This window comes from Schistocerca gregaria, chromosome 5 (genome assembly GCF_023897955.1).
Source record: "Schistocerca gregaria isolate iqSchGreg1 chromosome 5, iqSchGreg1.2, whole genome shotgun sequence".
In the NCBI taxonomy this organism is placed as follows: Eukaryota; Metazoa; Arthropoda; class Insecta; order Orthoptera; family Acrididae; genus Schistocerca; species Schistocerca gregaria.
The window spans coordinates 646,981,086-646,994,668 of record NC_064924.1 but is presented as its reverse complement, the minus strand read 5'-3'; positions in this window follow the sequence as shown (position 1 = coordinate 646,994,668).

The following is a 13,583-nucleotide window of genomic DNA, read 5'->3' as shown; positions in this document are numbered from 1 at the left end:
ATAGGTTTTGTCGACCTGGAAAGAGCGTTCGAAAATGTAAAATGGAGCAAGATGTTCGAAATTCTGAGATAAAGGAGGGAGGGGGGTGAGCGATAGGGAGTGGCGAATCATATACACCATGTACAACGGCCAAGAGGGAATAGTAAGAGTGGACGACCTAGAACGAAGAGCTCGTATTAAAAAGGGTGGAAGGCAAAGATGTAGCCTTTCGCCCCTACTGTTCAATCTGTACATCGAAGAAACAGTGATAGAAAAATAATAGAAAGGTTCTGGAGTGGAATTGAAATTCATGGTGAAAGGATATTCGCTGATGACAATGGTATCCTGTGTGAAAGTGTAGATGAATTACTTGATCTGCTGAACAGAATGAACAGTCTAATGAGTAAAGAGTGTGGATTGAGAGTAAATCGAAGAAAGGTGGAGGTAATAAGAAGTAGTCGCATCGAGAACACCGAGAAACTTAACATCTGAATTGATGGCCGCGACGTAGTTGAAGTTAAGGAATTCTGCTACATAGACAGTAAGAAAACAAATGATGGACTTAAGTAGGATATAAAAAGCAGACTAGCAAAGGCAAAAGTGATATTCCTGGCCAAGAGTAGTCTACTAATATCAAATGTCGGCCTTTATTCGAGGAAGAAATTTCTCAGATTATACGTCTGGTACGTAAGGTAGTGAAACAGGAACTGTGGGAAAACCGGAGCAGAAGAAAAGCGAAACATTTGAGATGTGGTGCTACAGACGAATGTTGTAAATTATATGGTTTGATATGCTTAAAAATGAGGAGCTACTGAGCAGAATCGGAGAGTGAAGGATTATATGGAAAACACTAATAAGGAGAAGAGACAGAATGATAGGGCCCCCTGTTACGACATGAGGGAATGACCCATGGCACTAGAAAGAGTTGTAGTGGGCAAAACCTGCAGAGGAAGACAGAGATTGGAATAAATCCAGCAAATAATAGAGGACGTATGTTGCAAGTGCTACTGAAGATGTTAGCATAGGAGAGGAATTCGAACAAGTTAGACTAGTGACGAAAAAAAATAGAGTGAAAGCAGAATCTCCGTGGTCGCAAATGTCAGTTTCAATAAGTAGGTCCAATTTGCTGCGACATTCAGACTCTGAATTTTTTTTTCATTTCATTTCATCCCGAAGTCTCAGATGAATAAATACATTTTAACCACTATTCTTTTTACCCAGGCCACAGGGAATGTTAGTACTTAGAACTTGCTTCTCACTATCCCGATCGTAAGTTCGCATATAACTGAGTGTGTGCCGATGTAATTGTACTTACGCCCATTATTTCCCTTCCAGTATTAATTCTTATGTTGAACCACTCGCTCGCGAATCTACGTGCCCTCTTATTTTGTGTAGTCAGTCGGGTGAATTACTTTATTACATTACTTTTAATACTCGGTGGCTCATTTTTCACAATTAGCCTTCGCTCTGTCGAAAGGGCACTCCACGAGAAATATTTATTACGCGACATTCTTACTATCTCTCATTTCTAAATTACGACACCGGCTGGCTAATTTTTTAACAGTTTAACAGAGTGGTTACAGGGCGACATCAAGAAATTTCAAAGAAGGGCAGTTCATTTTGTATTAGGTTTGTGTATAAGTTCTTAGCGTTTCTTTTTGTATTTTGGTATTACCCTCAGACATAAAGAAGAATATAATAATTCCAATCCCAAAGTGGCAAATGCCGGGATCGTTCCTTTGAAAGGGCACGGCCGCTTTCCTTCCTCGTCCTTCCCTAACCCGAGATTGCGCTCCGTCTCTAATGACTTCATTGTTGACTGGACGTTAAACACTAATCTCCTCCTCCTCCAATCCCAAAGAAAGTAGGTGTTTGACAGATGTGAAAATTACCGAACTATCAGTTTAATAAGTCATAGCTGCAAAATACTAATGTGAATTCTTTACAGACAAATGGAAAAACTTGTAGAAGCCGACCTCGGGAAAGATCAGTTTGGATTCCGTAGAAGTAATGGAACACATGAGGGAATACTGACCCTATGACTTATCTTACAAGAAAGATGAAGGAAAGGCAAACCTACGTTTCTAGCATTTGTAGACTTAGAAATAAGTTTTTGACAGTGTTGACTGGAATATTGTCTTTCTAATTCTAAAGGTAGCAGGGGTAAAATACAGGGAGTGAAACGCCATTTACAATTTGTACAGAAACCAGATGGCAGTTACAAGAGTCTAGGGGCATGAAAGGGAAGCGGTGACTGGGAAGGGAGTGAGACAGGGTTGTAGCCTCTCCCAGATGTTATTCAATCGGTATATTAAGCAAGAAATAAAGGAAACAAAAGAAAAATTCGGAGTAGGTATTAAAATCCATGGAGAAGAAATAAAAACTTTGAGGTTCGCCGCTGACATCATAATTCTATCAGAGACAGCACAGTACTTACAAGAGCAGTTGAATGGAATTGAAAGTGCCTTGAAAGGAGGATTTAAGATGAACATCAACAAAAGCAAAACAAGGATAATGGAATGTAGTCAAAATAAAGCGGGTGATGCTGAAGGAGTTAGATTAGGAAATGAGACACTTAAAGTAGTAAAGGAGTTTTGCTATTTGGGGTGCAAGAGCAAAATAACTGAAGATGGTCGAAGTAGAGAGGATATAAAATGTAGACTGGCAATGGCAGAGAAAGCGTTTCTGAAGAAGAGAAATTTGTTAACATCGAGTATAGATTTAAGTGTCAGGAAGTCGTTTCTGAAAGTATTTGTATGGAGTGTAGCCATGTATGGAAGTGAAACGTGGACGCCGTTACGATTTAGGGAGAAATTCTCCACCACATGACCGACAAGAAAGAAACTATAGAATCTACCGACATGACGGCAGACGGTATGATAGTAACGAGAGACCAGAATTGCAGCAGAACTGGCGGGATTCAAACAGATCAGGGCCCTCTCGACAAGGTGAATTTGTAGAAGCTAGGTCTCCAAATACCAATAACGATGCGCGCCAACAAAGACACAAAGGCAACGACTCATACCGCTGGCGGCCACAAAACGTACTTATGAAATGACCACTTTGAACAATTATACACGAATGTGCTTAAACTGACACACAATATTTATTTAGCGCAACGCAATCTGACTTTCAATAATCCCTACAAAAGAATAGGCCTGACCAACATTAACTTATACCTTTCACAAATCACTTACCTCACAAAAATATTCGTTACTCGAACTACTGCAATACAGCGAGCGCCACTACTGACAGCTAAATAAAAGATTCAAACTACGGAAGGCACTAACTACTGATAGGCATAGTTAGCAAATGAAAGATTTTAATAGAGAACAAACAATGTATTTACCTTAATAGTCATAATGTATATAGCAGTTCATGACATCCATTCTTACAAGTGTACTGTTTCTGATGGACACAACTCCAGAATATCCATTCTCAAAAATCCTCCATCTCACTTTCCCACATCTACCACTGCTGGCGGCTCACCTCCAACTGCGCAACGCTACGCGCCGCTAACAGCCAACTGCCCAACGCTACAATGGCGAGTATTACAACAATGCCAACCAGCCACAGACTGCCGACAGCACAGCCAGTGATTTTCATACAGAGGTGGTGTTACAAATAAAAAAAAACTAAACAGCCTACTTACACTGTATATCGTCCACGATTCACTTCCATACAAAGCTATATTCCACACGTATACTTTCAGAAAACACTACCTAACATTTAAATACATATTCGATCTTAAGAAGTTTCTCTTCTTCGGAAACGCTTCCCTTGTCATAGCCAGTCTACATTTTATATCCTCTCTACTTCGACCATCATCAGCTTTTTTGTTCCCAAAACTGTAGAACTCTTCTTCTACTTCTCGTGTTACATTTCTGTATCTAATTCCCTCAGCATCACCTGATTTAATTCGACTACATTCCATTATCCTCGTTTTCCCTTTATTGATGTTCAACTTATATCCTCCTTTCAAGACACCGATTATTCTGTTCAACTGCTCTTACGGGTACTTTGCTGTCTCTGACAGAATCATGATGTCGTTGGCAAACCTCAAAGTTTTTATTTCTTCTCGATGAACTTTAATTGCTACCCGAGTTTCTCTTTGATTTCCTTTACTGCTTGTGCAATGTACAGGTTGAATAAATTCGAGGATATACTACAATACTGCCTCACTCCCTTCTCAACGAATGGTTCTCTTTCACGCCCCTGAACTCATAAAAGCCATCCGTTTTCTATACAAGTTGTAAATAGCCTTATTTCATCTCGCTACCTTCAGAATTTCAGGGAAAATATTCCAGTCAACACTGATACTTTGTAAACAGCTTTCTCTAACTCTACAATACTATAGGTTTCACTTTCCTTAACCTATCGTCTAAAATCAGTTGTAGATTCAGTAATGTTTCGCTTATTCCTGCATTTCTCCAGGTTCCAGACCGATCTTCCGCAAGGTTCGCTTCTGTCAGTTTTTCCACTTTTCGGTAAGGAACTCACGATAGTACCTTCTGCAACCATGATTTATTAAACTGATAGCTTGGTAGTTTTCAGTATGTCAGTAAGTCCTTTCTTCGGATTTGGAATTATTAGATTCTTCTTAAGGTCTGAGGATATTTCACATGTCTCATACATCTCACACCTTGAACACGAGATGATAGAGTTTTTTTCACAGTTGGCTCTCACACGGCTATCGGTAGTTCTGACGGAATATCGTCTACTCCCGGGCCTTGTTTCAACAGAGATCTTTCAGAGTTCAATGTTATTCTTCTGATGGTGTTTCCTATCTCAGCTTTATTTAAGCCCACTTCCTTTCTAAACTACTGCCTTGAAGTTTATATCCGCTGGAAAGACCCTCTATGAGTTCATTCTAAATTTCTACTTTCCCTTATTTGCTTACGACTGCTTTTTCAGCTGAGGTCTTTATATGTATGCAACTGCTCCTCTTTTCCCCGAACTCCTTTTTAACTTTCCTGTTAGCGGTATCTATTTTACACGTAGTGAAATGTGCCTCTAAATCACTAAATTTGTCGCCTAGTCATTCTTGCTTAGCCGTTTTGTAATTCAAGTGAATCTTGCTTTTTAAACGTTTTTATTCCCTTTCTCGGCTTCATTTGATGATTTTTTTAATGTTTTCCCTTTCATTAGTTATATCCGATATCTTTTGTATTACCCTGGCATTTCTTCAGGTCTTGCTTTTCTGCCTATTTCATCACCTGCTGCCTTTACTATTTCAGTCGTGACAGTTACCCATACTGCATTTCATTCCCCAGTTCTAGCCAACCGTTGCCTAATGCTCCACCTGAAACTCACAGAAACGTTAATATTTTCCAACTTATCCGCGACCCATGCTCTTAATTTCCTACCTTCTTCTAATTTCTACCTTTTCAATATACACTAGATAATCAATAAATTGTGGTCAAAGTCTGACCCTGAATGAGCCTTACATTTTAAAATCTGTTTTTTTTTCACTGTTTGTCTTATCATTATACACTGAAGATGCAAACTGTCGCATGTGCCTAAAACCGTGTAGCGCCCCCGCGGGCACACAGAGGTGCTGCAACACGAGGTAGCGCGGACATGAAGTAGTGATGGAGGGAACTTACTCCATGAATTTTGCAGGGTCGTCCATAGATTGGTGAGAGTATTAGGGGGTGGAGATCTCTTCGGAACAGCACAGTGCAAGACATCCCAGATATGCTCATTAATGTTCATGTCGGGGGATTTTGGTGGCTAGCGGAAGTGTTTAAACTCAGAAGAGATTCCTGGAGCCACTGTGTAGCAATTCTGGACGTCGGGTGTCGCATAGTACCGCTGCAATTGCCCAAGTCCGTCGGAATGCACAATGGACATGAATGGATGCAGGTGATCAGAGAGGATGCGTACGTACGTGTCACCTTTCAGAATCATACCTAGAAGCATCAGGAGTCCCTCATCACTCCATCTGCACACGCCCCACTGCATTATAGAGCCTCTACCAGCATGAAGAGTCCCCTGCTGACGTGCAGGGTCCATAGATTCATGAGGTTGTCTCCGTACCCGTACACGTCTATCTGCTCGATACAATTTGAAACGAGACTCTTCTGACCAGGCAACATTATCCAGTCATAAACAATCTAATGTTGGTTTTGACGGACCCAGGCCGGGAGTAAAGCTTTCTTGTCGTGCTGTCATTAAGGGTACACGAGTAGGCCTTAGGCTCCGAAAAACCGCCACGATGACGTTTCGTTGAATGGTTCGCACGCTGACACTTATTGATTTCATAGCAGTGAAATCTGAGCCAATCTGCGGACGGGCTGCACTTATGTCCCGCCGGACGATTCTCTTCATTGGTTGTTGGTCCCGTTCATGCACGATATTTTTCTGGCCTCAGAGATGTCGGAGATTTAATGTTTTACGGGATTCCTGATAGGCACAGTATACTCGTGAAATGGGTGTACGGGAAAATCCCCATTCCATCGCTCCTCGGAGATACTGTGTCCCATCGCACGTGCGCTGAACAGAACGTTCAAACTGGCTTAAATCTCGATAACCTGCCAATGTAGTGTCAGTAACAGGTCTAACAACTACAGCAGACACTGGTTTATTGTAAGCGTTGCCGATCGCATCACTATACTCTGCCTGTTTATATATGCATGTATTCCAATACTAATGGCTATACAAGTGTCTTTGGCGCTTAGTGAATAATCAATCTCAAGCCTGCTGGTGTCTATTCCACGTATATTTACTTGTTGCGGCCTTCCGCCTGCATCGCTGGCAACGACTCTTGCTCAACAGCGTCGCGGGTTGCCTAATCGTCACTCAACCCGTCACTGCTCTGCTCCAGAAAAAGTTTAGTGACTCCACTAGGCGGCTCCAGCAGTGCCACCAACTGTCGTGGTCCGGGAGGCTGGGGAGAATTACTTCCGTCCGCGATCCACTTGACCTAAAATAATTCCTGCGATAATCTGCCGCACGGCAGTATTTACGCCCTCGCACTGACGTGCAAAGTGAGTTGACGTTGAGCTAGGGCTACAGACAAACACTCTCTGCATTGCAACGCCGCCACATGCTGCGACTAACGGCTTCCTCGACGGACACCGCCTGGCCTCTACGGCTCCGCGGATACAGCAGTCTCCAAGATTGTTCGTCGTAACCTGGGTCACAAACGTTGATAGAACACTGACTGTATTCAGTTATTCAAAGGCCCTATATCACTGAGCACATGCTAAAAGTGAACTCTTGTGGAACTTTGTTTCCAATTGCAGCAGATTAATTATTTGTTTGTGGAAAACCTTACCAGGTACGAGAGACTGAGATGTTGAACAAAGTCCTTTGGTACGTAAGTAATTTGATTGTTCATTGAGTTTGGTTCGTCGTAGCATAAGAGCATACCATTTTTTTGAGTAAATTGTATTTCCTTAACATTAGTGATTTTTGTTACACCTAGGGTGGATTCTTTATATACAGCTTTCCTTTATGTTCTTTAAACCAAATGATAGCTATAACAATTACATTTTCATCTCCTTTAACTATCTGAATTATTTCCTTAATCTCAACATACAATTCTTCAAACTCATCATTTCCGGTGCTACTTGAACTATATACCAGCACTAACGTTCTACGCGTAGGCTTTCTGTCTACCTTAGCTGTGATAATGTGTTCACGATGGTGTCCATAGTACCTTATTTGTATTCCTATTATCTTATTCGTTATGAAATCCACGTCTACAATACCCCTATTTTATTTTGTGTTTATAGCCCCATATTCATATGTTCACAAGTCTTGTTCCCCTGCCACCGAAGTTCACTAATTCACACTATATCTAATCTTAACCTATCCATATCCCTTTTTTATTATGTAACCTACCTGCTTGATTAAGGGATCCGACATTCCACGTTTGCTCCGATCCGTAAAACACCATTTATGATTCTCCTGATAACGATTTCCTCCTGAGTAGTCCCCGCGCGGAGATCCGAGAGAGGCCCTATTTTACCTCCGGAATATTTTACCCAATAGGTCGCCATCATTATTTAACAACACACCGAATCTGTATACCCTCGGGAAAAATTATGGCTGTAGTTTCCCCTTCCTTTCAGCCGTACCTGCACAGCAAGGCCGTTTTGGTTCATGTTACTAGGACAGATCAGACAATTATTCAGACTTTTGCCCCTGCAACTACTGAAAAGGCTGCTGCCCCTCACACGATTGACCAGCCTATCAACAAATACCCCTCTGCTGTGGTTACACAGACGGTAAGGCTATATGTGTCGATTACTTTCGCGAGCCATCCCACCGATGCGACGGCAAGGTTCATGGCTTACGGGTAGGGGGGGGGGGGGGGGAGGGTGGGAGAGGAGGAGAGGGTGGAGAGTTTGTTTAGTAGAGAATATTTTACTGACAATTTATGTCTATGTTATATGTACGTATTGTGTTTATTAAACTTATGGAAAAAGGCTACGAACTCATGCACCAACCTAGTGCCGTGATGAAATTGAGGAGAGAGGATCCCGAAAATGATACGCTACTTGTGGGCGCTTTAATTAAAACAAAGACTTTTTCGTTCAATCACCAGCTTTTTCCTCCGATACAGAAAATATTTTATCGACTCCTACCTACGTAGGTACAAATGCCCATCTTAAAAAATTATATAAATCAGGGTTTAGAATTAAGGATTCAGGATTTCATTTTTCCCAAGTGTTATCCGAGGGAGGATCAAAGGAGAAATAACGTTGAAGTGGTTCTATGAACGCTCTGCCAAGAATCTGAATGTGAATTACGGATTAGTGCTGTAAGTGAGGATATACATATAAACTCCTGGAAACTGAAATAAGAACACCGTGAATTCATTGTCCAAGGAAGGGGAAACTTTATTGACACATTCCTGGGGTCAGATACATCACATGATCACACTGACTGAACCACAGGCACATAGACACAGGCAATAGAGCATGCACAATGTCGGCACTAGTACAGTGTATATCCACCTTTCGCAGCAATGCATGCTGCTATTCTCCCATGGAGACGATCGTAGAGATGCTGGATGTAGTCCTGTGGAACGTCTTGCCATGCCATTTCCACCTGGTGCCTCAGTTGGACCAGCGTTCGTGCTGGACGTGCAGACCGCGTGAGACGACGCTTCATCCAGTCCCAAACATGCTCAATGGGGGACAGATCCGGAGATCTTGCTGGCCAGGGTAGTTGACTTACACCTTCTAGAGCACGTTGGGTGGCACGGGATACATGCGGACGTGCATTGTCCTCTTGGAACAGCAAGTTCCCTTGCCGGTCTAGGAATGGTAAAACGATGGGTCCGATGACGGTCTGGTTGTACCGTGCACTATTCAGTGTCCCCTCGACGATCACCAGAGGTGTACGGCCAGTGTAGGATATCGCTCCCCCCACCATGATGCCAGGTGTTGGCAATGTGTGCCTCGGTCGTATGCAGTCCTGATTGTGGCGCTCACTTGCACGGCACCCTACACGCATACGACCATCATTGGCACCAAGGCAGAAGCGACTCTCATCGCTGAAGACGACACGTCTCCATTCGTCCCTCCATTCACGCCTGTCGCGACACCACTGGAGGCGGGCTGCACGATGTTGGGGCGTGAGCGGAAGACGGCCTAACGGTGTGCGGGACAGTAGCCCAGCTTCATGGAGACTGTTGCGAATGGTCCTCGCCGATACCCCAGGAGCAACAATGTCCCTAATTTGCTGGGATGTGGCGGTGCGGTCCCCTACGGCACTCCGTAGGATCCTACGGTCTTGGCGTGCATCCCTGCGTCGCTGCGGTGCGGTCCCAGGTCGACGGGCACGTACACCTTCCACCGACCACTGGCGACAACATCGATGTACTGTGGAGACCTCACGCCCCACGTGTTGAGCAATTCGGCGGTACGTCCACCCGGCCTCCCGCATGCCCACTAGACGCCCTCGCTCAAAGTCCGTCAACTGCACATACGGTTCACGTCTACGCTGTCGCGGCATGCTACCAGTGTTAAAGACTGCGATGGAGCTCCGTATGCCACGGCAAACTGGCTGACACTGACGGCGGCGGTGCACAAATGCTACACAGCTAGCGCCATTCGACGGCCAACACAGCGTTTCCTGGTGTGTCCGCTGTGCCGTGCGTGTGATCATTGTTTGTACAGCCCTCTCGCAGTGTCCGGAGCAAGTATGGTGGGTCTGACACGCCGGTGTCAATGTGTTCTTTTTTCCATTTCCAGTTCACCATAGTCGTTTAATGAACAAAGTAAGAGCATATGGACTATCAGATCAATTGTGTGATTGGATTGAGGAGTTCCTAGATAACAGAACGCAGCATGTCATTCTCAATGGAGAGAAGTCTTCCGAAGTAAGAGTGATTTCAGGTGTGCCGCAGGGGAGTGTCATAGGACCGTTGCTATTCACAATATACATAAATGACCTGGTGGATGACATCGGAAGTTCACTGAGGCTTTTTGCAGATGATGCTGTGGTGTATCGAGAGGTTGCAACAATGGAAAATTGTACTGAAATGCAGGAGGATCTGCAGCGAATTGACTCATGGTGCACGGAATGGAAATTGAATCTCAATGTAGAGAAGTGTAATGTGATGCGAATACATAGAGAGGTCCCTTATCATTTAGCTACAAAATAGCAGGTCAGCAACTGGAAGCAGCTAATTCCATAAATTATCTTGGAGTACGCATTAGGAGTGATTTAAAATGGAATGATCATATAAAGTTGATCGTCGGTAAAGCAGATGCCAGACTGAGATTCATTGGAAGAATCCTAAGGAAATGCAATCCGACAACAAAGGAAGTAGGTTACAGTACGCTTGTTCGGCCAATGCTTGAATACTGCTCAACAGTGTGGGATCCGCACCAGGTAGGGTTGATAGAAGAGATAGAGAAGATCCAACGGAGAGCAGCGCGCTTCGTTACAGGATCATTTAGTAATTGCGAAATCGTTACGGAGATGATAGATAAACTCCAGTCGAAGACTCTGCAGGAGAGACGCTCAGTAGCTCGGTACGGGCTTTTGTTAAAGTTTCGAGAACCTACCTTCACCGAAGAGTCAAGCAGTATATTGCTCCCTCCTACGTATATCTCGCGAAGAGACCATGAGGATAAAATCAGAGAGATTAGAGCCCACACAGAAGCATACCGACAATCCTTCTTTCCACGTACAATACGAGACTGGAATAGAAGGGAGAACCGATAGAGGTACTCAGGGTACCCTCCGCCACACACCGTCAGGTGGCTTGCAGAGTATGGATGTAGATGTAGATGTAGATGTAGAGTGTACATTGATGGACTGAGGATCCAAGAAAAGAGCACTGCATTTCGTCACAAGTTGGTTGGCAAATGATCAGAACGTTGCTGTGATGCTTGTCGAACGCCAATGAGAGTGGGAACAATTGAGACGTTGAGCATCAACAAAAGATTTTCTGTTAAATTTGTGATGTAATACGTTCGAATGAGAGTTGTACACCTATCAAAATGACCATGACAGGAAAATGAGATAAATAAGCGGCCAAGGTAGGCTCATTAACAACTTTCAGACACGCACACACCGTTCGCGAATGAAACAGCAATAAGTGGATATTATAGTGACTCTTGAGTACCCACTGCTTTGCACCTTAACATGGCTTTGGAAATATCGATGTTAATGATGATGTCAGTGTAGTATCGGTTAATTTTGTTGTCTGAACGCCGTCTGGCTTTTATTATTAATTTAAGGCTCTCCATCTTCACACATGAGGTATTCACTGAGATTAGCTGACAGTCACAAGTTCTTAATTTCCCCATACTGACCACATAACCTGCAGGATTGAAACTACATATTTACTCATAACATTATGTTTTGTAAAACTTTGAACACAGTGCTACCTTTGTGTGGGCAAATGCTGTCGCTACATACTAAGAGTTCAGTGAACTCGAAGAATTTGTCCTACACTTTTTGCCATTGTTATTCGTATTACCTGTCCGTCTGTATTAACTGATAGTCTGCTTCCTAACTTTTGTAACCGGGTACACTTATCATGCAATTATCTAAGGAGAATAATATATATGGGATAAGGACAACTGTTGGCTACTATTTGTCTACCTAAAGCTTTTCATCTGGCTTCGAAAATTAAGAATAACCCGTGGAAATTGAAGGACAAGACACATACATACGATTAAAAGCCTAAAATTCCAGTATTGTCATGGCAGCCTACTTTATGTATAACATTTATTACAGCCTATCCTAATCAGATGTTAATATAACTTACTAAGGCTGGAATGAGCTAAATTGGTAAATAGAAAAACTGTCATGTTCATTGTGGGTTGGTACTGTGAAATAAATTATTACTTATTACTAAAGCTTTTAGCGAACTTACTCCCTACTTAAAACAAGAACTGTTAACCCTGACTTCTTCCCCCATTGCTATCATTTTCGTAAATGGTTAAATTGTTTTTAATTATTTATTCAGTAGCACAATCACGTACAACAACAAAAATTACTATCGAGATGGCACAGAAAAAAAAAACAGCAGATATCTGCATTGGCAACGTAGTTGCTTCAGTATTATCCATTAAATTAAATTTTTGTCAATTTTAATTGCCTTACATTTACCGACAGCGGGCGAAGGAGATACTTTCTGCATGAATTTTCTGTGGTTTCTGGGGATAAGAGTACAACAACAAAAAGTTTATTGTTACAGAGAGGTCTCCATCCTGAATCAAGTTTAGATCATGACTTTTCTCTGTGAGTTCTTAACCAATTTCGCTGCTTTCCCACGTTATTTTAAGTACTACTTTGGTGGGCCATTTAAGTCTCGAAGTGTCGTTTAATGTTCGCTAAATTAATTGGTAGGCTGCAGTTAGGTTATGCTAAATTTTTGAATTGCCAGTCACCTTCAAATTACGGACGTTCTTCCGATGAACTACCCAGACTTTAATAGCCACATTTTCAGGCAATAACCGAAACATTTGCAAGATATTTAAACGTTTATCGTAGTGTCTGAGTCATCACAACTCAAGAAAATTCTCTTACTGTGAATTGTAGACAGTCAATTTTCCATCGATCTTTAGACGAATGGAATAAATACGAAAGTCTCTTAAATTCGTACGAAATACCCTCTGCAATACACTATGTAGTGGCAGGCACAGAATATATGTTCTCGAGCAATCGACTGCCTCCTTCTGAAAGGAATGTTAAACGAAAGTGTAGGGAAAGCGGAAGATGCTAATTTTTTAAGTCGTAAATGAAGTAACTTTCGTCATGACAGGATTAGGTTTAAGTTTTGAAACTAAAATAAAATTTTTTTCCGACTTTACGGTTTATTGTCAGCTGCCGGTAGTCTTATCGACGACTACTCTGTTCAAGACTTTGCGATCTGTTTAAATTCATTTGAATGTGTTAGTAAGTGGTGTGGTTTTTTCATTATTAGTATTTTAGAAGCGGAAAAACGGAGTAACGTAAGATCTTCATGGAAGAAAATATACTCCAGTCATAAATTTTAATGTACAATGTTTTCTGCATTAGAATTTGTCATGCAGGAGATAAGATGCCTAGTTCCTCTCATATTCAGCAAAGCAACTTCTGTGTGTCCCTTGTACCCAATGACACACCAGTCGCTTCAGGAAAGGTAGAGC